We start from the raw sequence: 26,309 nt of genomic DNA on the forward strand, positions 1-26,309 counted from the left end.
TATGCCAAAAAAAAACACTGTAAAAAATGTACATTGCCTAGAACAGTGACTGGATATATTTAGGTACAGAGGAAATTTAGTGCCCTTTCCCTTCAAGAAACTAAATAACTGAATCTTATACTGGCACACTCATTTTACTGCTCTTTGCTTTATTGTGTTTCACAGGTGTTGCATTTTTTTTGACAAATCGAATGCAAGACCCTCCACCAGCAAAAATATTATGACTTGCTTTATTGCTAAAATCACTTTACTATGGTGGGCTGGAACCAAACCGGCAATATCTCTGAGGTAAGCCTGTACCTGATTTCCTCTTAGATGCCAGCAAAGGACATGCAAACCAATAACGACAACAGCAATGATAATGATAGTTAGCTTTATTGAGAACTTACCATATGTCTGGTACTGTGTTAAATATTTTCCATGCCTTATTTAAAAATGATCCTAAAAACAGCCGGATGGGGTAGATACTATTATTATCTCCACTTATCTACAGAAGACAGAGGAACGTAGAGAGATTTAGTAATGTAACTATGTTGGCTTTGCACTGTGTCAGCCTGGCGAGGCTAAAGTCCATTTTCCAGAATTTGCTTTCCAACATGATTCCAGTTACCGTGAGTACAAAAGAGCCTTGAGAGCTTTGGAGGGTGGAAGGAAAGCCGCGGTCATTTTGTGGCTGATGAGCTGGCTCACCTCCCTGGTGTGAGCCAGCAGCGGGCAGCAGATGCGCCACCGTCGCAGCTCCTCTGAGCCCTGGGCCAGGTGTGTGCCCACCTCCCTGAGGCAGAAGGATATCGACGACAGGTAAGAGGCCGCGGGCACCGACACGGATTTCAGTCTGTTCTCGTGGGCTTCCAGACTGTGATTGTGGGTCCCAGCCTGCTCTTGATACATATAGCAGGTTATCGAGAAACGACGTTTCATTATAACATTGATGAGATGCCCTAGGAATTGAACTCTTGCTTATATAAGTTGGCCTATAGTTAAATAGTTTCATTATATGTCATTTCGCTGAAAGTCACAGAACTTATGGATGATGTTAAGTGAGGACTTACTGCATAGGATATATATGTAATGTATACATATGATATATATACACACACACAGGGTGGGGCAAAAGTCGGTTTACAGCTGTGTGTGATAGTTTATTCTTGTATTATTATTTATTAATTATTATATTATTTTCCATATGAATAACTGTAAACCTACTTCTGCCCCACCCTGTAAATAATACCACCTATTGGTCCTACTTCTCTGCTTGAATCCTGAAACACAGTTCATAAATGCCAGAGGCTTGGAACTCAGTCTGACTCTAGACCTTATGGTCACAACCACTATTCTGTACTGACTCAGAACCATCCTCTGAAGAAAGTCTTGAGATTTCAAAGGTTGACAAGACTAGTCTGTGTTTTAAATTCCAGGTCGGGAGTCCTCTTCTGCCTTGAAGCACTGCAGGGATCAAGAGATCATTATACTCAAAAACCAAACTGACACCCAGAGGGCACTAGCACAGTACTCACTAAAAGGAAGCCATCATTATTGTTGCCACTGTATTATGATCCTTATGAAAAATATCCCAAGCTTTGGCCAGTGTGGTTCAGTGGTAGAACATCAGCCCTTGGACCAAAGGGTCACGGATTGGATTGCCAGTCAAGGGCATGTACCTGGGTTGCAGGTTTGTTCCCCAGCCCTGGTTGGGGCACTTGGGGGAAGCCGCCAATTGATGTGTCTCTCTCAAATCGATGTTTCGCTCTCTCTCCTTCCCTTCTGCTCTCTCTAAAAATAAAAATCAATGGAAAAAATATACTCAGGTGAAGATTAACAAAAAAAACAAAAAAAAAGGAAAAGTACACCAAGATCCAATCCCGAATACTATAGCTTAATGGCAAAGCTCCTTCCTATGAGCTTTCTTTCCATTGCTCATAGTTCTCAAACCACTGGTGCTATATGGAGCATGGGTCTACTTCTCCTGCCTCCAGAGCCCTGGAAGGCATTATTGATTAATAGCACAAATTTTTCCCACACCATCCAAAGTTGGTCTCAGAATCCTTTGTCTAATTGGCCAAAAATGCATTTTTTGGTGTGCCGCAGAATTTTAGTGATTAGTTTGTATGTGCCGTGAGATGAAAAATGTTGAGAATCACTGGGTTAGAGTAAAGAAGGCCAACGTTTGGAGTAATTCTGGTTCTGGGCAGGCAGGTGATCTGTGAAGGGACTAAAGAGCAAGGAGACAAAGGGTCGATACAGGAACTTAGGGGGCAAGGGGGCAATCAGGGTAGCCTGGGAGCCTTTGTCACCCGGAAAATGGCAGCAACAATGAGAGTGACTAGAGGCTGTATCCCCTAGGCTCATGAATTTAGTTTCCTAGATGTTTCCTGTGAAGGAGTAGGACTGAGTAGAGCTGAGCTTGCAGGGAAAGATTCCTGTAGGTAAAGGGAGGCTGTGGACAGTGGTCATCCTGAATGCCACTGAGAGCCTGCCCCTGCAGACACCTAGTCATCAGTGGATATTGAATGAATGTTTGTTGAATGAATGGTGCATAACTAACCAGGCCAAGGGAAAGGAATAAAGCAGAGGTACTTACTTTGAGTAAAAATATGGTGTAAAAACATTCCTGAAGCCCTGGCCAGGTAGCTCAGTTGGTTAGAACATTGTCCCAATACGACAAGGTTGCGGGTTCGATCCCTGGTCAGGACACGTACAAGAATCAACCAATGAATGCATAAATAAGTGGATCAACAAATCAGTGTTTCTCTCTCTCTCTCTAAAAATCAATAAATAAAAGTTTAAAAAATATATTCCTGGATAACCACTAAACCTGCCCTTGGCAACAAATTTTAGACATTTGGGGAAAGGCACCAAAGTTAGGGTGAAAGGAAAAGAGTGTCACTTTTAGTGAAAAGTAATTACCAAAATCTAACATGTTCGCTCAATGCCTCTTCTGGCTTTTAAATGGAAGCTTACTTTATATGAAAACAGAGATGTCCTCCTCTGGCATGACAGAAAGCAAACTGCTTCAAAAACATGTGAATGGTGTTTGGCAAAACCATAACATTCCTCATAGGTAGCTGAGTGTTCGTGTGTTTCCATTCTTACTACTTATTTTGCTTTCTCTTATTTCTCAGGAGTTAAGAGCTTCTTAATAGACACAGTTAGAATATGTTTCATAGGATTTCTCACATTCAGAGGGACCGTGGTTACTGAAGGGATTTCTGTCTTCCTCGATTCAGAAAGACAGCATTGCCTGTAAGGTCACTGTCCTCTGTTTTCCCGGGGGCTAAAAGGAGGCACAGGACTGTGTAAACTAATTAACTGCAAGGCTAACAGACATACCAGCAGCCCCAGTGTATGATCACGTGTAACTTCTGCCCCTTTCTCAAAAAACCAAGCGCTAGGATGACTCGAGGTTGCTTTGGACAAATAAAGCCTGCTTTGTTTTCTTCCTCCCTCATTTCCATTTTCAACAGCGGGTTGTTCACAAATCACATTTATTTCTGCCACCATTCAAGATATTTTGCTATCGATTACGTGCAGTAAATGGCATAAAGCATGAAGGGAGTGGGGTCTGTTGTGGTTCCTGCTATTCACATATTGCCTCTTAATCTAATTACCAAGGTAGGGGCTCCAGAAATGGAGCTGCCCACATAGAAAAGCCTTCCCCCCACCTGGTGGATTGTTTAGCCAGGCTTTATAAATGGGCAGAGTTTGGGGGTGGGAGGGGACAGGGGAGAAGTGAACTCCTTTTTTAAAGTTTCTATGCAGAGCAATGGAAAGAATTTAGTGGTTGTCAACATGAGTTTAGTACAAAGGTATGGTTTAAAGTGTAGGTTCATTTAGACTGAGCCCCAGGTCACGCAAGCCCAGGAAACCTGTGCTATTTGTTTTTTGTGTGTTTTAAAAAGAACTCATGAGATGTAAGGGAGGGAGCCCAGCGAAGGGGATGGGGGAGCGTCCCAAGGGGACGGCGTCTATTAAAGGGTAGATACTTCAGGGGTGTTATTTCCAGGGGCTCTTAGTGACCGATTGTGTGAAAGGGCAGCTTTGAATGAACAGCCCCAGCCAGGCCTGATTTTGAACTGTGTTTCGGTCCTTGATTCCTACAAACAAAATAAAATACCTTGTCGAATAGAGCCCATTGAGGGAGGATGATGGGTTAAGAGTGGGGTACGAGGTGGCAGCGTGGGTGCTTGTTTATCAAGGAGGAGTTGTCTGTTGTTCCTGGAGCCCGTGAAAGGAAAGACGCCAGAATCTGATGGCTGGGGTAGCATTGATGTGAGGTAACGGGGTAATCGGATTGAAAGGGAGCCATAGTATTTATGTCAGTTCACATTTCGTCAAAGGAATAATATGAGGTGCTACCTAGCTGAGGCTTTGGCCTAGGGGTTCAGTCCACAAGCATCCAGGCCTCATTGGATTCAATATAAATTAATTCTCACAGGAGCATTGCCTGATTAATCTATTTGCATAATAGTAGAAAAACTACAGAGTGGTTACTTTTTTTTTTTTTTCTTCTGTAGGGATTTGGACAAGAAAAGATTTAAATTCATTTGGAAGAAGAGTGTGAGAAGTCAGAGCAGCAAAGCCCCAACCCCCCCTGGGGCTCCCAGTGCTGTTTTCTGGAGTGAGAAGGGTTGGAGTTGAGCTAAGACCCGTTTAACTCTTCCCGGGAAAGATCACCGTCTTCTTTCCCGGTGTTTGCTGTAGGGAGCTTAGTTCGTGGCCCAGACGGGAGTATGGGGTTCAGAGGAGGAGGCAGCCTGCCCCGAGTGAAACAACCCCCTTGGTTCAGGTTCTGGTCAAAGGACATCATCGTTTCAGAAAATAGATCGGCTCAGTTCTGATTTACTCAGGTTCACTGGTGTTTCTGAAAAGAATTTCAGGTCTGTTTGCTATTCCATAGAGAAACAAAGTAATTTGGTTTATAGAAGTCTTGCTGTTCCTTCTTCATGACCTGTGTTGACCGAGCAGACTTACTTAATAAGCACCTGCTGCTGAGCCCCGTTTGGTGTGTGATGGTGGGTGTGCCGGCAGGATCAGCGTTATTTTAAGAAAGCACATTATAAAAACAGAAACAGAATGGAAGAAAGGGGGCTAAGAGTTCATGAATTTCAGATAGTCGATCTCAAAGCTATTTTTCCTGCAGAAATTTCAGTAATAGAAAGGACATTTTAAATATTGCTGTAAACATACTTAGCAAATCCAGCTTTGATTACTTCGGGTTTGAGCAAGAATAAAGCGCTTTCTTTTCATAGTGCTATAGACACTATTTTCGGTACTTCGTACTCATTACCTTTACTCCCCCAGCATCCGCTGTTGTGATAAATAAAGCGCCAACGCTGTTCAAACGAAGCTGCCGCGTTGGCTCGAAATGCTTCCCTTTCTCCAAGTTCCAGATGGGGATACGTTAAAGCAGTAGCAGAGCAAACCCTATTTTCTAATTGGTTGGATGGTTAATTCAAAATTTGATCATGAAAACGCCCTGCTATAAAAGAAATGCCTGTGGAAGGTGCTCCACAAATGTTACGTTCACTTTCCCTTCAGTTGGGTACATCCAAGATGCGGATTGGAAAACGCGCCCCCTGCTGGGAGCCCTGCGCGCCCCCTGCGGAGAGCCCACACCCCCTGCGGAGAGCCCTGGCGCCCCTGCTGGGAGCCACGCGCCCCCTGCGGAGAGCCACGCGCCCCCTGCGGAGAGCCCGCGCCCCCTGCGGGGAGCCACGCGCCCCCTGCGGAGAGCCACGCGCCCCCTGCGGAGAGCCCGCGCCCCCTGCTGGGAGCCACGCGCCCCCTGCGGAGAGCCACGCGCCCCCGGCTGGGAGCCACGCGCCCCCCTGCGGAGAGCCGCGCACCCCGCGGAACGTTAGACGGCGGAGCAGCAACGCAACGCGCAGCTTTCAGTGCTGAGTCTCCGGGCTGACTTCGGTTCCCGTTTGGCCGCAGCAGCCGTCGCTGAGCAAAGAGAGCCTAGGGTAGTTGGCCAAGATGCCGAATATCAAAATTTTCAGCGGCAGCTCCCACCAGGACTTGTCCCAGAAAATTGCTGACCGCCTGGGCCTGGAGCTAGGCAAGGTGGTGACTAAGAAATTCAGCAACCAGGAGACCTGTGTTGAAATTGGCGAAAGTGTCCGTGGAGAGGAAGTCTACATCGTTCAGAGTGGCTGTGGCGAAATTAACGACAGCCTGATGGAGCTTCTGATCATGATCAACGCCTGTAAGATCGCTTCTGCCAGCCGCGTCACTGCAGTCATCCCCTGCTTCCCTTACGCCCGGCAGGACAAGAAGGACAAGAGCCGGGCTCCGATCTCAGCCAAGCTGGTTGCAAATATGCTCTCCGTAGCAGGTGCAGATCATATCATCACCATGGACCTTCATGCTTCTCAGATTCAGGGCTTTTTTGATATCCCTGTGGACAACTTGTACGCAGAGCCAGCTGTCCTGAGGTGGATAAAGGAGAATATCTCGGAATGGAGGAACTGCACCATAGTCTCACCCGATGCTGGGGGAGCTAAGAGGGTGACCTCCATTGCAGACCGCTTGAATGTTGACTTTGCCTTGATTCACAAAGAACGCAAGAAGGCCAACGAAGTGGACCGCATGGTGCTGGTAGGAGACGTGAAGGATCGAGTGGCCATCCTAGTGGATGACATGGCTGACACTTGTGGCACAATCTGCCATGCAGCTGACAAACTTCTCTCAGCTGGAGCCACCAGAGTTTATGCTATCTTGACTCATGGAATCTTTTCTGGCCCGGCCATTTCTTGCATTAACAACGCATGCTTTGAAGCAGTAGTAGTCACCAATACCATACCTCAGGAAGATAAGATGAAGCATTGCTCCAAAATACAGGTGATCGACATCTCCATGATCCTTGCAGAAGCCATCAGGAGAACTCACAATGGAGAATCTGTTTCCTACCTGTTCAGCCATGTCCCTTTATAATAAAATAACTTCTGAGGCTTTTAAAAAAATAAACGGAACCCCTTCCCTTGTTTTCCCTTTGTGTTCGATGAAAAATTCAGCAGAAGCCTCAGCTTGCTCCAGTACCTTTCTACATCCCATGCCAGGTATATTAACGTTTCTCCAAAATTAGGGAAAGACAGATTGAGACTAACTGCTCGGATTTCCTACCTGCCTTTTCTCATTCTGGCTGCTTTGATTGTGTGGGCCTTGCAACTTGAACTATATAGCTCAGCTTCTGGAAGAGTTCAGATTTTGAAGGGTGTTGTGTGGGGGTGTTTGAATGTGATTGGGGAAGCTCAGACTACTTTTCATGTGAATGCTTCTGGGATTCCTAGGTTCAGAACTACTAGCAACAAGGCCAACCCCCAAATTAAAAATAAATAAAAAGTAAAAAGAACAAAGCCAACTCAATTCTGCCCCCACCCTAACATGTAACAAGTTCTCTAAGGTCTATACTAAATGACAGCAGGAGCCCTAGGCAGCCCAGAATCCAGCTCTGGTTGCTCACTCCCTGCAAGGCAGGCAGCTCAGGTGGGGGCCTGAGGGGAGGCAGCGCACAGTGCAGTGGATGCTTCTGGGAGGAAAAGAGCCTGATCCCTCACCCTCTGCTGGGAAACTGTTGCTTAGTCTCTTTTGTATCTGTTCCTTTTCCATTTGGTTTGACCTTTAATCATCTTGACCTTTTCCTGGCCAAATACCTTCTTGGACCCAAATGATCATTGTACCATAGTCTTCTGGAAAGCAAACCTCACTTTTTGTTGTATGATCTTTAACATTTACATGAGATTATTTTGCTGTAGCTTAATCTTCCTTAGCCAGTTACCACTGTGGTAGAAGTTTCTAGGTGGTGGTGTAGTGCCTTTTGATTAATTTTAGTATTTAATTTTCATCTTATTTCCTTGGATCTGTTTGGCCTCTCAAGTGACCTGAGGTTTCTGTTTAAATGATTGGTGTTACTAGCTCTTATAGAGGAAACTAATAAAGTATCTGTGTGTGATCATGGGTCTAAAGATAAAAAATTTTAAAAAAGAAAGAAAGAAAGAAAATGCCCTGTTACTTAGGAATATCAAGGAATAGGAGCCGAGTACAGTAGAGAGGGAAAAGCCTGCTCTATGCAATTCAGCTGCCTTGAGGGTTCCACCCAGTCTAGGACCCCATTTCTTCAGAATCTGTATTCTCCCATTTCCTATGAACGAGGGTGAGCATGAATAGCTTTCTTTAAAAAAAAAAAAAATTTATTTTTATAGAGCAATTTTAGGCTCAGAACAAAATTAACAGGAAGGTACAGATAATTCCCTGCCCCCAACACATGCATAGCCTCCTCTATCATCATAATGGTACTATTTTTATTTATCTTTTTTATGAAGGATGAACCTATATTGACATATCATGATTATCCAAAGCCCATAGTTTATCTTGGGGTTCACTGTTGATGTTGCACATTCTGTGGGTTTGGACAAATGTATAATGACATATATTCATCATTATAGCATCATACAGAGTACTTTCACTGCCCTAAAAGTCCTCTGTGTTCTGCCTATCACCTCACAGTGAGGATTCTGAGAAATGAGGAGTCCTGGCTCAGTGGCATAATTTTCTGTTTCAGGGAAACATTCTGGAGTCTTTGACTTTCTCTTTATGACTGCCTTCTTATTTCCAGCCTATTCACATCTCAGTGGCTATTTTGATGGTTTCTGAGTTAAGAATCATTTCACCAACTTTTATCCCAGATGAGAAATTTTTAGTGAGATTATAATACTCATGAGTGAATGGAAGTGCCAGGTGTAGCACATCAATAATAGCTGTTTAAGATGAAAACAGCTATTGTTGCTAGTACGACTGAATTACTCTGAAACTGAGCCACTTGCTGAAATGGATCGAGGAAGTGGGTGTCCTTTCTTTTTACTCTGTAATGCTTTACTGTGCTTTGGTGAGCAAGTCTTGTCATTTGATTTGGGTTTCCATTTTTATTTTTATTATTACAAATAAACACGTGGGAAGAGATTTATGTAGAGGATCATGGTTTAACCTTTCTATTACCTGACACCACAATGAAATAGACCTGAAAGTTATAAATAATAGTGTGAATCGGGATACTTTTTACCTAGTGCCCATCCCCCCTCCAAGAGAAACTTTTTTCTCCTAGTGTCTGGGGACCCAGGAATGTGTCTTTTGTTAAAGAGAAAGAGAAAAAAATGTAATTCCAAGATACCAGTAGCCTAAACAGCTGCCAGCAGAGAACCCAGGCTGTTTTCTTTCAAAAGCCTAAATAGAACTCCTGTGGAAATAGTTCTAGCCTCTGGGCTAGAGGGCCAGCCAGAAGGCCTGTGGGAAGCCTGCTCTGTAACAAACATTTTTCTATCTGCAAATGTTTTCTGACTGTACCTCTCAGTGCTGTGACTTCTCTCTCCTTGGAGCCCTCCCATCCTACCCTCCTCACCTTACTGGTCCCTCTACAAAAACAGCAAAGAATATTGTCCTTGTACAGGGTGTATAATGGAGCTGATTATTTTAGATGTGGTGCAAATAATTTTTAACAAATTAGGAAGTAGTTGGGTAGAATTTCCCCCACTACACAGAAGGGAAAATAGAGGCTTTGAAAAGGTCCGGCCTTCCTCGTTCCACACCCTGAAGCATGCCATCCAGGCTCCAGGGGACCTCCTTGTTCTTAGCTCAGGGCCTGGGCGCCTGCCTTTTGGGGGTCTGATGCGAAGGAGCCTGCAGAATTCACCAGGCTGGGAAGGATTAGCTAAGCAAAGGGCACTCGTGGAGGCAACCAATCCATCTCTCTCTCTCTCTCTCTCTCTCTCTCTCTCTGTCTCTCTCTCTCTCTCTCATTGATGTTTCCCTCCCTCCCTCCCTCCCTCCCTCCCTCCCTCCCTCCCTCCCTCCCTCCCTCCCTCCCTCCCTCCCTCTCTCCCTCCCTCTCTCTCTAAAAATCAATAGGGAAAAAAAAGAACTGCCGGGAACTCCAGCAGCCGTCTGCCTCACTCAGCCACAGCCCCGTGGGTTTCCACAGCCAGACGTTATGGGGCTTCCCTTCCCAGCCGGGCGCTGGGCTGGGGGCTCTGGTGTGTGGCTGGGCCCCCTCTCCCCGGGGGAGGACCCCTGCCCCCAAGCCGCTCTGTGACTCCGCCCCTCCTGCCAGTCTCCAAGCAGCCTCTTTATAACCTTATCTATAAGACTCTTCTGTTCAGCTGGATTTCAGGTGTTCTGAGTGAGGGTGGTTATGTCGCATTGTAATTTTGATGTGGTTGTGGGAGGCTCCAAGAACTGCATTTACCTATGCGGCAGTCTTGACTGAAACTCCATTTATTCCAATTTTTGAGATGAGGGAGTTGAAGCTCACGAGGGTTAAGTGACTTTCCCCAAGGTAAAGCCCAAGCATCTGGATTTCTAGAATTTGTCTTCCAAGTTCCCCCAAAGTCCTGACTCTCCTTACATGGACCTCAGAAATTGGAGGTGATACTGACCCTCTGGAAAATCCCACCTGCTGTTTAATTGAACTTGGGAGGCTTGGGGCTCCTTTCTCTTAGGGCTTGGGCTCCTTCAGATATTCAAGTGTCCTGGTCACACACTCCAAAGACAGGAAGGAGAAAATTGCAGAAGACTATAGCCTTAGGTGGCACTTAATTTGTTAAGGTATTAACCATCTGTTGTGCCATGAAGTTCTCCACTGAGGCTTGGCAGACGATACTTACACACGCACCAGAGACAGAGATAGGTTCAGAGAGACAAAGAAGCCATGTGGAGGTGGATCCATGCCTCTTGACCCCAGACATGGTAGAATTTTTCAAAAGGTTTATCTGCCCCCCCCCCCCGACATACCCACACATACACTTGGTTCGCTATTTCTCATAAGGAGCTAAGTGGAAAATCAACTCCACGGTGACATCAGCTTTGATTATTCCTGACTAGACAAAGAATATCACAGTGATTGAGCACAGCGCATGGGACATAGTGAATGCTCAATGGGGACAGGCGTAGTTCAAAGGCTCCTTGTGATAAAATCTAAACTCCCCTTCATAGGGCGTGCACAAAGCCCTTTGTGTTGGTCTTCTCTCTGCTCATCAGTGTCTTCTGCCACATGCTTCTTGCATATCTTACACTCCAGCAACAATACGAGTATTATCACCCACCCCTCTGGCCTTCCTGTCCACCTGGGGTGTCTCCTCTCTGCTAGGATGCCTGACAAACTTCCCTTCCTTCAAATCTCAAGAAATGTCTTCTCTGAGCAGCCTTACTTGACTCTTCCAAGCCACCTCACAAAGTCAAATTTTTCATTGAAGCAATTTTATTTTTCATTCTAATTGGATGCACTAAAATTAAAGATAGAGGCCTCTTCCCTCAAATAGTTTCATTTTCTAATCCTAAATGCTGTACCTAATGCAAAAGATGCACTCAGAAAAGATTATTGAATGAATCAGTGATCTCATTCAACCCTTAAAAAACACTCCATAAGTAGGTACCTTTGTGATCCCATTGTACACATGGAGAAACTGAGTTCAGAAAGGGTAGGGGACTTAGGTTACCATGGCTAAGCAGTGGAGCCAGGTAGCAAATCCAGGAACGCCTGCTGCCCAAATCCTTGCTCTTTCTGCCTTGCCCCAGCTATGGTGCCTCTCATTCAGTGATGGTTGGATTACAGCTGGGGAAGCAAAAAGGGTGTCCTCTGTGGACGGAGAACCTGGGAGCTCTCTGCACTGCTCTCAGGAAGCCCCCCCCCCCCCCCCCCCCCCGCTCTGTGAGTCAGCACAACTCAATGCACCTTTTAAATTAGTTGGTGTGATTAAGGATTCAATGCCCTTGGCCCCTCATGTGATTTCTCTTTTTTAAGTGAAGATATTTTCCGATCATATCGTCTATTGTGTCCATGCCTTAAACTCTCCAGAATAGCTTTAGGACTTTGGCTGCACCTAATTCTCATCAAGGGTTTTATGTTCCTGTTAAGGTCCCTGTCTCCCCTCCGAGATTAACCTGTGATTGAAGTTTTGATTCATTTCATTCTGCATTAATGGGGGATTCTGAACTCTCTGCTTCTTTGAAACAAGCCCTACTGGGTCTGTGCACTATATGGTTGCAGAGGAAATGATCTTCTGCCACATAGCTATAGAAAGTCAAGCGGCAGAAGTAAATTAACCTACCATTTCCACAAAGGGATATGCTGAGAATTGCCAACAATATTTATGTGAGCATTGTGCTCCCAGATACACTTGGATGGCAGTGAATTGTCAGTTACTATGACAAAATGACTGAAGAAATCAATCTGCCAAGTATGAATAGCTCTCAATGGGCTTCAAGGTTCTCAGGTTAAGGGACCCGCAGAGCTGACAGAGGTGGGGTCTCATATCGATATGACCTCAATTGGAGAGCATGTAAATGAGCTGAGATGTAGGCAAAGAGGTCTGTTCCCCCTGCATACTCCTATCTCCTTAGGAAGGGCATTTTCCAATATTCACATGGAAATAAAAGACCATTTTAGAAGGCTTGTGAGTCCAGCCATGTTAATGCCATTCAAATTAGGTATTTATTCCAGAAGAAGCTTGGAGGCCTCTCTGAAACACATACCTGCTGAATTCCAGAGAGGAGGCATCACGCTCACCTTTCCATAGGCCCTCTCCTGTCTCCTTACTCTCCTTTTCCCAAGCAGGTCATACTGGATTGTACAAAAAGCAATTCACTGTGGAGATGATATATATATATATATATGTACACACACATGCTCCCAAAGTGATTTTTCAGACTTTTCTCCATCAGATTCTAGGCCATCCATCCCTGGGGTCCTTTCCATTTCAGAGAAACAGATTTTATAATAAAAGCTTTTTATAAGTAAGGACTGGATAAGTTCCCATTCTAATAAAAAGAGATAAAACCATTTATTCTAGAACATCCAAATGATTTGTAAGGGCTTGAATTCTGGAGCAAGATTTAGGAGAAACAAGATATTGAAAGCCACAGTCTGTTTCGTTTCATTTCTGTTGTTGCTGATATGCGCTGTGATTTTAGAATAACTCCTGGAAATCCTTTATGTATATAAACAATACATAAAATCAAGTTGAGGAAAAATTTGATATTCTTTACTATAAAGGCAAAGGATCATTAAAGTCATTTGATCAGAAAGAAAAAAGAATTTATTTTTCTTGCAAAAAATCCAAAATATCAGACTTGATTCTGTCTCTTACCAACTATCTCCTCTTCATGGGCCCTTTAAATTGTGTTTCATATGTTTAAAATACACTAGGAGAAAATGTTAAAATAAGATGAGGATTTCATCTCAGTGTAAATATGCTAACGTGAAAACTCGAAGGAGCACTGCAGGGGTTGGAAAGCCTGGCTGAGTACTTAGGATAACCACACAGTTGCCGAGGAATCTGGGCTGAACCGTAGCTCTATCACTGTTAAATGGGGATAATCACAACTGTGTCATAGCCAAAGACACTGAGAACTCCAAGTGTCAAGTTGGCTATCTTCGTAGTTGCTAAAAGATATGAACTCTCCTCTGGTTAGTTATTATGGAGAACAAAAGAGAAACCTCTAAAGGACTGCAAAGAGTGTATAATTTAGTACTGAATATTCTATTAAGATTTTAGAAGCAGGAGACTTGAGTTAGGGTTAAAGGAGTCAGGAAAGGCATAATGAAAGATGCATAATTTGGTCTGGGCCTTGAAAAACAGGCCCAAATACAGTTTCACGCAATTATTTGATAATATGTAAAGAACTCTTTAAAATCAACAAGTCAAGCATACCAATAGCAAAAAAGTCAAAGGGCAAGATAAAAGATAATTCACAAAAGGTAAACATATCAAGAAACATGTCAAAATATTTAACCTAATAATGAAAGAGCTTCAAATAATAACGTGCTTTCCCTCTCCATTCTGTTGGCAGAAAAATTCTTTAAAAATATCGTTACCCAGCGTGAAAGGAGTGCTTTCGCGTCTTATTTGTGGAGGGTAAATGAATGCAGCCATTCCGGAGGACGGTGTGGCCGTGCGTGTCAAGAACCTGCAAGCGTCCCTGCCAGGCGGCTTGGAGGCTGAGCATCGGCCTATGAACCGGGAGGTCACGGTTTGATTCCCAAACAATGACTCTCTCTCTCCCTCTCCCTCTCCCTTCCTCTCTCTGAAATCAATGAAAACATATTTGAGCCCGGCCAGTGTGGCTCAGCAGTTGAGCGTCGACCTAGGACCCATGAGATTGCTCCCGGTCAGGGCACATGCCCGGGTTGTGGCTGGATCTCCAGTAAGATGTGTGCAGGAGGCAGCCGATCAATGACGACTCGCCCATCATTGATGTTTCTATCTTCTCTCTCCCTCTCCTTTCCTCTCTCTGAAATCAATAAAGATATATTAAAAATATATATATATATATATATATATATATATTTGGAAAAAAACTTTTAAAAAAAAGAACCTGAAAGTGTTGTTTAATCTTGATAAAATCATCAGAGATGTCCACAAAGGTACAAAAACTTGTATAATATGGAGCCACTTATAGTACTATAGGCAAAAGTATAGTTACTAGATGCCTAACTATAGACAATTGGTTTAATGAATTATATAATATTAAGAAAAATGTTTTCAAAGACTTTTTTTTTAATTAGCAAAATAGCTGCACTTTTCGTTTATTTATTGATTGATTATAGAGAGAGAGGAAGGGAGAGAGAGTGAGAGAGAGAGAGAAACATAGATTTACTGCTCCACCCATTTCTGCATTCATTGGTTGAGTCTTGTATGTGCCTTGATATGGGGATCAAACCCAAAACCTCAGTATATCGGGATGAGACTCCAAGCGACTGAGTAACTCGGTCAGGGCTTCAAAGACTTTTTAATGGCATGGAAAATGTACCTGACATGATAAAAGTGATTAAAAAGCCAGATTGAAAATTATGTATAAGATACTAATTCTATTTAAAATGTACCTATACATGTTTTTTATATATGTAGATATAAATGTATATTACCAAAACAAAAGAAAGAAAGAAAAAAATAGTGACTATCTCTGGATAATGGGACTATGGAAAATTTTCTATTTTATAATTTCTCTATATATCTTTTCTATATGAAAAATGAATGTTGTTTTTTGTATATATTGGGGTTTTCCAATATTCTTAATCTAACAGAGAAGTACCGATGTTATTGTTTTGTTTTCTAGGAAATCAATCCCATTTTCTTGGATGTCTCCATCTTTGTTGCTCTCTTCCTGTTGGCTCAATAATTTATTCTTGCTCCTCTAGAATCTTGCCCAAATGCCATATTTCCCACTGAGTTAGGAGGCACACATCCCCGTGTCAGATCATCTTCATGCAGTATTCTCTCCTCCTTTTGGCCAGATCACCTATTTTGCAAGATGACAGCAGAGGCCATCAAGAATGGTGCTTAATTAAGAGCATGGACTCAAGTCTAATTGCCTGGGCTCTATGATACCTTAAGCAAGCGCTTAACCTGTACCAAATATCTCTTGGGGGTGGTCGAAAGTAAACGATGCTTAATGAAAATTTATTAACTTGTTGAATTGAATGATGCAAGGTAACAAAAAAGACAGAGGCCTTAATACCTACTTAGATAGATAGATGATAGATAGATAGATAGATAGATAGATAGATAGATAGATAGATGATAGATAGATAGATAGATGATAGATAGATAGATAGATAGATAGATAGATGTCGATAGATAGAACTTTTTATGAACACTTAAAACTTGCCTTCCTACTTTCGAGTAGAGAGACAGTAGGCTTGAATCAGAATGTCAGCCCCACCAAGTGGTTGCTGTATTCTGTAAAAGAAACTTAAGCTTTTTAAACTCTTTTACTCACCTTTAAAAATGGGGATCAGAGAATCAGAGAAAGTTCTTGTGATGCTTACCTGTATAATAGCACTATTCAATAAATATTTCCCTATACATCTACCTCCAAACCATTGTTTCTCCCTCCCCAAGACAAATGAAGTGTATCTGGCCAAGCACTTCATCTCTAACTCTAAAATTAAGGATGCTCTAGAATAACCCTTCATTGTAGCTCCTGCAGTATCTTCTATGGGGCTTGGTTCATCCCATTGTGATGACAAACTCCCTTCTTCTCAGCAGTTACAGTGATGAATACTATGTACAAACAGTTCGCTTCTACTCATTCCTCTTCAAACCTCTTTTTTTGGCTATTGCACCTCTATATTTCCCTCTGGCTCTCCATTTGAACAGAATCTGTAGAATCAGCCCCAATTAAATGTTAGGTTTTCTTGTCCATGAGCATGTCTGTCTTTTTCTCTGCAGTTCTGGGAAAACTAAGCAAATTCATTCTTTTTAAGTGGTTGCAACTTTACCCCAAATGTGGTCCTATTTAGTCTTTTTCTTTCTCATGTCTTCCTTTAGAAAAAGGGTAAAACTGCCCTGGCTGGTTTGGCTCAGTAGTTAGATCGTCAGCCTGCGGACTGAAGGGTCCCAGGTTCAGTTTCTCCCAGGGCATGTACTTCAGTTGCAGGCTTGATCCCCGGCCCCTGTCGGGAGGCAACCAATCGATGTGTCTTTCTCACATCAATGTTTCTCTCTCTCTCTCTCTCCCTTCCACTCTCTCTCCCACTCTCTCTGAAAAGCAAAGGAGAAAATATCCTCAGGTGAAGATTTATAAAAAAGAGTAAAACTAAGTAAGCCCTCTTTCATTGAACTTGACATAGGTGATTATGAATGGCTTCAGAAATAAACCCCAGTTCCCTGTGAGACCAATGATACTGAGCCCACCCTGTGTGACCTATAATGCTCATAGTTTTTAAGAATATGAGAGATCTTGTTTGGGAAGTACTTATAAGAAAGTCAGATCACTGCAGGGAAAGAAAAGTGAGAAAGAAATCAATGGCATTGAATCTTAGAAGTCTGCCAAGCAAGAAGCCAGGGTAGAAGACACATAGTTCAGAAAAGGGTTTGGCTCCTTTTGAACCTTTATATCTTCTAATCCTTAAAACAGGTTTGCTCTCTTGTTCAAATTCACTGAAGATCCAAAACAGCTGGATAAAATCTGGAATAATGTAGGGTTACTGTTTAAACTGAGATCAAATCTTAATCTTTTTTTCTTTTCTTTCTGTTTATTTGCTTCAAAGGGTTTCAGGGGCAGTGATGTGAATTATTCCGCGTGTGCTTGATAGAGCTGAGGCTTTATGAGAGGCAAGAAGCCTGCTGACTTGGAGAGCGTGAAAGGAGTACTCTGCTGGGGGCGTTCAGATTCGGTTAGTCTGAAAGCAGTGCCTCACGGGCCTTATTCTGGCCAAGGCCAAAGGCTTGTCTACCTGGAGTAGGTGGAAAGCACCACAGGTGGTTCAGACCAGGTTGTCTCTTTGCTTTAGGACAAGCAAGAACATATTTTTGTGAGAAACAGCATTACAGGGTGTAACAAAGTTCACAAATTAATTTCCAAATGACTGATTTCTGAAGGAGATTTTAGTGTTAGAAGATAAAAGGTCACATGTCCTACAAATTTCTTCCTCTTATACCTTAGTTTAACTGAAATGTTTAAGCAATTGCATTAATTTTTTTCCCCAGTTTCACCTTCTCTGAAACTTCTGGAGAAAGCATCAAAATGAAATGAAAACTTTTCCTCAAAGAGCCACATTAAATGGACTCAGGTAAAAGATACATTATTCATAACTCAGCTAAAATGTAGAGTTTTAATGTGATGATATCTTCTTTCCTCTTCATAGAGTTGTAAATTTGACACACATTTACTTAGTGAAGTACTAAAATAGTTTTATCTTCTCTGAGTGACTTTTTTTCACTGCTCAAGAGATATCCCTAGGTTTTACATTTCTTCTGATTTTCCCTAATGAGAAAAGATGTCAGGTGTCTTTTAAAACATACATGCTTTTAAATTCTAAGACATAGCTATAAAAATGACATTTAATCTCCCTTTTTTATCATTTACAAAAGAAATGCCACCCAACCTATTCAGTTTGTATTTGTTTCTGGAGAATTGTTGATTTGAGTGTATTATGAATATAGTTACACTTGTGTATGAGAAATCTATGCCTGGTTTTTATCAGAGACACAAAGCAGATAAGATGTTTATTCCTATTAGAAAGTCTTCATTTTATAGAGAAGTTGCATGAGAGTTCCTTTAAACACACCATCTTTGTGCATTTGAAATATGATTTTGTATAAAAATAATTTTTCTAGAATATGTACTTATTAGTGTTAAAATTTGTACTTAAATTTTATTGCATTAGTCTAATCATCCAGATAATTATGGTTTTTTTAATAAAAGATATACTTCCACTTGAACTACCCAGAAGCTGAGAAATGATGTTATCTCTAGAATATTAGAATTGGAAGGGAAGTTAAAAACACTTGAATAAAGCTGTGTGTCGATTTGTTGTTTTTTATAACATTGAGCTTGCAGCTAGAACATAGATGTAGAAAAGCTGATCAGCCCGATTTATTCCTGCTCTCGTTTTGGAAGGTGTAGGTATGCACGCTCGTGTTTGGTGTAAGAAGTTGGCAAAAATTTCACAGCTTAAAAATGATCAAAGTAGCATTTTCCACAATCCTTTATTCAGCGAGTGGCAAATGAAAAGGAAGGACTCATAAGAACGTTCTGCGTGCCTTTTATCTTAAAAGTACAAGCCATTTAACACAGATACGCGTCATCGTTAAGCGCTGCTTGGCTTTGGGTCACCTCTGCCCTACCGCGCCTTCGCCTGAACTGGATACATCTTTTGAAACAAACCCCCCCCCCCCCCCGCCCCCCGCGCCCCTCGCCCCTCACTGTCCGGAACCCAACGCTCACTTCAAGTCACGCAGCCAAAAAGGATGGGTCGGAGGGGGGAAGGGAGGCTTTTCACAAAGATTTTTAAAAGAAAAATATCAAATCAAAGACAGTTTTGGCTTGGCCAGGGCAACGCATCTACCAAGCTGTGACCCTCAATAAAAATCCTGCTCAGAGAGGGCGAAAAGGCCTCCCGACGGGAAGGGAGACGCTCGGAGGACGGGCGCGGCCTCCGTTCCGGGGCGCGAGGGGGGCCCTGCGCGCCGGGCTGTTCCGCGCGGGAAGCTGGCCGCTCTGCGCCCCGAGGACCCCTTGAACCCTGGTCTCTGGACGAAAAACCCCCAAACCCCCGCCCGGGAAGGTGGCAGTCTCTGGGCTGTCGGAATTCAGCAGCACGAAATCAAGGCGCTAATACAACCACGTTGGGCTCGGAACAGCGCCTCTGGTGTTAATCCCGTTTCTACTAAATATCAGGTGCTAATTTCAAACATTTAGGGTAAACCATCGGAAGACATAAGGGAACGTAATACTTATTAAACTTTCTTTTAATACCAGGAGAGTTGAGGGGTTGCGCTGCTTGGGAGCAGCACCCCGGCAGCGACAATTACGAGCAAAGGGGTGAGGAGCCGAGGCGGGCGGAGGGAAGCGCCGCCGGGGTCCTCCTGGGGAGGGCGGCGTGCGGGGGAGGAACGCGGAGCCGGCGGCGTTTCCAGAAGCCGAGCGCCCCGCTCCGGGGTGGCCCCCAGGCTGCGCCCTAAGGTAGGCTCCCAGAGGCCGCCGGAACCCGCTTCCCAGCCAGCAGCCAGGGTTCTGGGAACCCCGGCCCGAGGTTCTCCCCAAAGGGTGGCGTGGAGGGGACTGAACTTGGAGCTGTTCTTTCTCCTTCCGCCGCGCTGCGTGAAAGCAAAAGGCCTGATTAGGCCTCGGGGGTCTGCGAGGGCTGGCGCTTCTCAGGCGGCTGTCCCGGCTGGGAAAGCGACCGTTCTCGCCCCGCTCCCACCGAGACTCCTGCGTTTCGAGGCGCAGTGGGGCCCCCGCGCGAGCGCGCCCTTCGCGACGGGCCCGGGGCCGGCGTCTGCGGGGACGCGCGCCCCCGCCCCGCGCGCCGGGTCTCGGGGGTCGCCGCCTGCGCGCCGGTGGCTTCGGCCGGCGGGCCCTTCCAATTTCAGCACAAAGGGTTCGAGGTGCTTTGCTTTCTTTGGCGTAAAGCCCTCGCCGGTCGGAGTGAAATCTCTGCTTTTTTTCAGGAGCATTGCGGCACAAAAGGTTGAAGGGGGGAAATTGTTAAAAGGAAGCCCTTTTCTCTTTAGGCTGAATGCAGTGGGGAGATTAAAACTTTCATTTGAGATTTTCCCGTATTCATGGTGGTGGGGCTGTGAATAGCACGGAGGCAAAGCCCCCGCGCCGCTGCGTGCCCTTTTATCTCCCGCACATCTTCAGACACAGGTTGTTTTGCACTTGAAAGAGGGGAGAGAGGGGAATGTGGGATTTTGACAGCTGATACTGGCCTCTGAACTCTTGATGGGGATTTTCTAATTAACCCCAAGTGCCCATCAGGTGGTCAAAAGGGAATGATTTGTGTTGGAGAGGGCAAGCAGTTTCCCATTTTGACCAAATGGATGGGGAAAGTTTTTAACATTTTAGAGTAAGGAAATTCAGGACGAGTCTCTGAACATAGAACTTGAAAAGCCAGATGGAGCAGGCTGGGTTGGGAGAGGCAGCTGCCAGGACATCCAGGAACAGGGGAAGTGCCGTCTTGACATCGCCAGTGTCAGAACCCTGGGGAAGGTAAATGTGGTTCCTGAGACTCAGAGAAAATGGACTCCGTGTGCTTTGGAAGCTAAATCAGCTAAGAAAGTTGGGTAGAGAGCTCTCACTAGTAGTTTTACTATTATGTCTGCACTTGAGGATGCCCACTGATTTTGTTAGTTGGTTTTCATTCCAGAATCTAGTTCGAACCCAAGACTCTTTGCCAAGACCCTAATGTAGCACACATGTGCTAAAATAAATCCCATGTGGTTTTAGGGGACACAGCTCCAGTTTAATGATAGGAATGATCAGCCTTTGAAAATGTAGAGAGAACTGATTAGTTGGCTCAAAGCTGAAACTGTGGGTTGCTTTAGAACAGGTCCCCTAAGAACAAACAAGAAGTTTGGCTGATGAACTTCCAAATGCTAAGTCCCTTGGGGATTCAGGTTCAGTGTATTTGGAGGCGAGATCCCTGGAAAGCATACAGGCATACCTCACACCGGTGTTGTTTTGTTACAAATTGAAGGCAAGACCCTCCACCATCAGAAAAATTACGACTTGTTTATTGCAACACTCGCTTTATTATGGTGATCTGGAACTAAACTGCAGATTCTCTGGGATATGCTTGTGTGTTTCAAAAGGGCCAAGCTCACCCAGCCGGGCGTGGCTCAGTGGCTGAGCATTGACCTAGGATCCAGAAGATCAGGAGATGGAAGTTTGATTCCTGGTCAGGGCACATGCCCCGGTTGTGGGCTCGAACCCCAGTAGGGGGCGTGCAGGAGGCAGCTGATCAATGACTGTCATCACTGATGTTTCTCTCTCTCTCTCCCGTCCCTTCCTCTCTCTGAAATCAATAAAAATATATTAAAATAAAAATAGAAAGGGCCAAGCTCTAGAGTAGCGTTTCCCCAATTTCTCTGATGATAACAAGACTACAAGTGCTTGTTTAAAAAAATAAATGAATTTTGGGTGTCTATATTTGTACTGAAAACTCCAGCAGATAGTTCTGAAAATGTGTTTTTAACAAGTTTCTCAGAGGGCTCCCAAGGCCCCCAGATCCCCTGATTGTTCTCCTAGGCCACTGACTGCTGCTATTCTGTCTCCTTTACAGGTCCCTTTTCATCTCCCCAACCTTTACATGGTGAAAGATCACCAGGGCCCAGTCTTTAATCATCTTCTCTTTCTAAACTTGCTTCCTTGGTGACCTCATAGTCTTTTGACCTTCTACTAGACTTCCAAAGTTATAGTTCCGACTCAGATGTCACCCGAACTCTAGACTGTTGGTCTGTCTAATTGCTGCCTGATGTCTCCACTTGGCCTTGACATTTGAGAATATTCTTTCCCAAGGTTTCGGAAAGAAGGCCAGTGTGTCTGGTGTATAACATGCAAGGGTGGGAGGGCAGTAGAGATGAGGTTGGAAAGGAAGGCAAAGGCCACAGGAAGGAGTCTAGGTTTTATTTGGAGGGCCTTTGGAAGGTTTTAAGAATGTAGGGAGGTAGGGAGACATAACATGATCAAATTAAAGTTCTAAAAGGACACTGGCTGCTATGCAAAGAAGGAACTGGAGAAGGCCAAGAAATGGAGAAAATGGGCCCGGCTGGTGTGGCTCAGCAGTTGAGCATTGACCTAGGATCCAGGAGATCGCTGTTTGATTCCCGATCAGGCACATGCCCAGGTTGTGGGCTCATTCCCTGTTGGGGGTGGTGCAGGAGGCAGCCGATCAGTGATGACTCTCTCATCATTGATGTTTCTATCTCCCTCTCGCTTCCTCTCTCTCTGAAATCAATAAAGATTTATTTAAAAAAAAAAATGCAGAAAATGGGAGTCCAGCTAGAAGAATCTTCTGCAATAGTTTAAGCAAGAGATGATTATGGTTTAGTTCAAGTAGAAGCTTTGGGGATGGAAAGATGGGGACAGAGAGAGGACAATTTTGAAAGTAGCCACAGCCGGACCGGTTGAAGGATTTAGAACATAAGGGAAAAAGAGAAATCAGGATGACTCTTTAGGCTTAATAATTTCAATGGTGGTGTCACTGAGAGAAATAGAAGGCAGTGCTTCCTTACCTTTATCATGTCACGACACATATAAAACAGGATAACATTTGTAAGATATAGTGAGTAAACTAGAGGGGATTTGCAGGTGTCTACATGAGGCTTGGTGAAAATTTTCATTATGTTTTCTTCATATATAATTATGATAAGAATAAATATATTTAAAAATACTTCTCAAATAAAATATCTTAAAATTTTTTAATGAGGAAGTTGCTTTGGACTGTTGCTTGTGAACTATGAGCAGCATTGCTTCAGTGAACATGATTTTTTTTAAATATCAGGTTTTAAACTTGATCTAGCTACACACAGTTCTGACCAAGGCTAATGATAAGCTCTTTAAATTCTTGAAAATCGCAACAATGAAAACCTTTTGTCACACAGGAGACAAAATTAAAAATACTTTTCTAAACATTCAGAAAGTCAAGAGTTGCAATTAAACTTAAGGACTTTCAATGTGAAATCTGCTGTCATACTTCTAATGGATTTCAAATCTAATAAAATATTTTCATATATTTATTTGTTCATTTAACAAATACTTATTGAGGCTTACTAAATGCCAGATACTGTTCTAGGAACCTAAATACCTAGTATTTCAAAATAATGATGAAGCTCTAATTTGCAGAGTCTGCTTGCCTGTGATCAGCTCCTCTGTTACAATATGTTATTTGATTTATATAAAGGGAGAGGGTGGAGGCCACCACCTGGAGCTGCACCTGTGTGGCCTATAGCCCCTGTATCTTTGGCCCGTGCTGTGTGCTCCTTGGGCACCCGGAGTTCCTGCAGTAGCTCTGTGAGTGCTCTGCAGCTGTCTCCAAAGGAGAGATTCTTGGCCAGGTTCAGTTTATCAGGTGGATCAATGAAGGCCAGACATAGCCCATTTTGTTGGCTGATTTGGGGTTTCATGAGACTACTGGGCATGGCACCTGGCCCTGCTCAGTGGTGCTGCTTTCGAAGCAGGCTTAAGTAGATGCATAGAGCCAGAGGCAGCTGTCTCAGGGCCTCTGATGGCCCCAGAATCCAACTGTCCACACCCTTAAAACCTGACATCTCATGGCACATGTGGGTACCATGAGATGGTACTTTCTAGTGAATGAGCAGAACTGCTATGAACAGAATTGTGTCTCCCTGACCCCACCCCATCCCAAGTTAATATGTGAAGCCCTAATCCCCAGCATGACTGTGTTTGGAGATAGGGCCTTTATGGAGGTAATTAAGGTTGGAGCCTTTATCCAATATTACTGGTACAAAGAAGAAAGAGAGAGGGAGAGGGAGAGAGAGAGAGAGAGAGCAGGGATGTGCATGAACAGAGGAAAGGCCGTGTGAGGACACAGCAAGAAAGCAACAATCTGCAAAGCAAGGAGAGAGGCCTCAGGAGAAACCACACCTGCTGACACCTTGATCTTGGACTTCCAGCCTCGAGACCTGTGAGAAAATTAATTTCTGTGGTTTAAACCACCCAGTCTGCAGTATTTTGTCATGGCAGCCCTAGCTGACTACTGCAAGAACTGAGCCAAATGCAGGGGTTTTCAAACTTGACTCCCCATTGGGCCCAACTGAGGAGCTTTAGACACTACCCATGCCTGGTTTCTATCCTCAGAAATTCTGATTTGATTGGCCTGGTGTGTAGCCTGGTTGTCAGGACGTTTTAAAAGTTCCACAGGTGAGGCAAATGTTCAGCCAAGGTGAGAACCCCTGGGGTAATGTGTAGAAGTTTCAAGGAAACAGATTTAATTCTATGAGGGAAAAAAAGAACTTTTCTTTTGGGTCTCCTTAATGACATGGTGAGACTCCAATCAATGAAAGTATTTAGGTGAAGTTTGAAATAGAGCCAGGACTTCCTGGGAGAGGTTGGATCAGATCACCAGTGCCGTTCCTACTGGAGCAGCCATCCTGTCACCCTCCAACATCCATCCTCACCTTTGCCTGACCCCACACATTGTGGACAGCCTGCTAGAGCATCGTGGATTGATCTCACTGTGTAGTTTCTGATCCCCACCAATTCATTAGCTGAGCTGTCTTATGTGTGTGTTTCTCTGTGGCCTTCCAGGTCCTCACCATCAAACGAAGAGGCTAACCTCGATGTATTCCAAGGTCCTTTCCAGATCTCAGGTTTCTGAATTTTAATCAAGTAAAAATATAGCTTCCTGATTGTAACAAGAGATGGGAATTAAGTTAGCAATTTCAAGCCATATCAAGTTCCCCTCCAAGAGAAAGGCAGATTTAGTCAATGAGCTATGCTTATTTCTACACAAATTGAATTAGTGAGAAATGAAAGGATCACCTGCTGGAGTTGTCCCTTTGGCCCTGACTGATAAATGCTGTCTTGGAATGACTGCCTGGGAAAGCTTAGATTTGTCGTGGGCACACCTGTCAGCCTCGTTTGTAGATTTTTGCTGCTAGATGCCTATTATCCTGTCAGTCAGTGCAGAAGAGGGAGGGTGTCAGGCATTCAGATGATCTCCATACACCCCCTAACCCTGCCGGAAACCGTGGACTCTTAAGGAAGCAGGGACATCAGAGACCTTTCTGCTGTTGAGTCCTAGAACCTCACCTGGGATTTGCCTTCCTGTGTGCTTTGTTCGCCCTTGTCATGAATTTGGGGACTCAGCCTGCTCTAGGACTTTGGATCCTGCCCCCAACTCTCCCCTTTGGGGTTCTCCCCTTGCTAAGTGCAACTAGAGGGTAGGGTGCACTCTGCTCCGCTGCCCCTTTTATGCCTCATCGGAAACTAGCCGTGACGCTTCAGCCTTGAACAGTTTTATGACTGATAATGTGGGAAACAGGCAGGAGGTAAGAAAAGCAGCCAACCTGAAGGTATTACCGTGATTTTAAGCCCTACAGAAGTTGAACGTCAAAGCCCCTGGCCTGCTTTTCTTGCTTCTTTCTGAGATGGAAACAAAAAGCTTATCATGAGAATGGACATTATGAACTTTTCCTTACGCCCTGCTAACCTCCTAGGGACGCTCAGTCAGGGTTTCTAGAGAAACAGACACGTGTGTGTGTGTGTGTGTGTGTGTGTGTGTGTGTGTGTGTGTGTTTAAAGAATTGGCTCACGTGCCCTGGCTGGGTGGCTCAGTTGGTTAGAGCACCGTCCTGTGCACAGAAGGGTGGCAGGTTTGATGCCCAGTCAGGGCACGTACCCAGGCTGTGGTTTCAATCCCAGGTCGAGGCACACACGGGAGGCAACCAATTTATGTTTCTCTCTCATACCGACGTTTCTCCCTCTCTCTCTCCCTCTATCTTCCTCTCTCCCTCAAATCAATGAAAAACATCCTCAGGTGAGGATTTTAAAAAAAGAATTGGCTCACATGCTTGTGGGGGCGAATCTGAAATCTGCAGGGTGGCCTTGCAGGGTGCACATTCAGGCGGGAACTGATGCTGCAGCCTTGAGGCAGAATTTCTTCTTCGGAAATTCTGTTTTTGCTCTTAGGACCTTCAGCTGATTGGATGAGACCCAGGCACATCATCAAGTGTAATCTGCTTTCCTTAAGGACAAGTGGCTGACCAACTACCAGCCTGTCTGCAGGAGCTTCCACTAAGGATAGGATAGGACAGGACAGGACAGGACAGGACAGGATAGGATAGGATAGGATAGGATACCATGCTACAATATGCTCTGCCATGCTATAATATACTATTTATGTTTTTGCCTTTTTTTCAAACTAGACATTAAGAGCCAAAGTGTGTCAGAACAGCATATAACTCTGTTGTAAGATTATTTAATGACACTCTCTAGCCCTCTCCGTATCCTGTCTACTCCCCCTAATCTCTCATAATGACCATGTGCTGGGCGCTGCGGCAAACATG

At 44.2% G+C, this 26,309-nt stretch overlaps 1 pseudogene across 1 annotated transcript; it reads left to right on the forward strand.

The window, feature by feature from the left end:
• Positions 1-5,957: 5,957 nt before the first annotated feature.
• On the forward strand, positions 5,958-6,936 carry LOC308565664 (ribose-phosphate pyrophosphokinase 1 pseudogene; annotated as a pseudogene). The gene has a single exon. The product of its transcript is annotated as a ribose-phosphate pyrophosphokinase 1 pseudogene (transcript).
• Positions 6,937-26,309: the final 19,373 nt, after the last annotated feature.

The sequence above is a fragment of the Miniopterus schreibersii genome, assembly GCF_964146895.1.
Source record: "Miniopterus schreibersii genome assembly, chromosome: 12".
Lineage (NCBI taxonomy): Eukaryota > Metazoa > Chordata > Mammalia > Chiroptera > Miniopteridae > Miniopterus > Miniopterus schreibersii.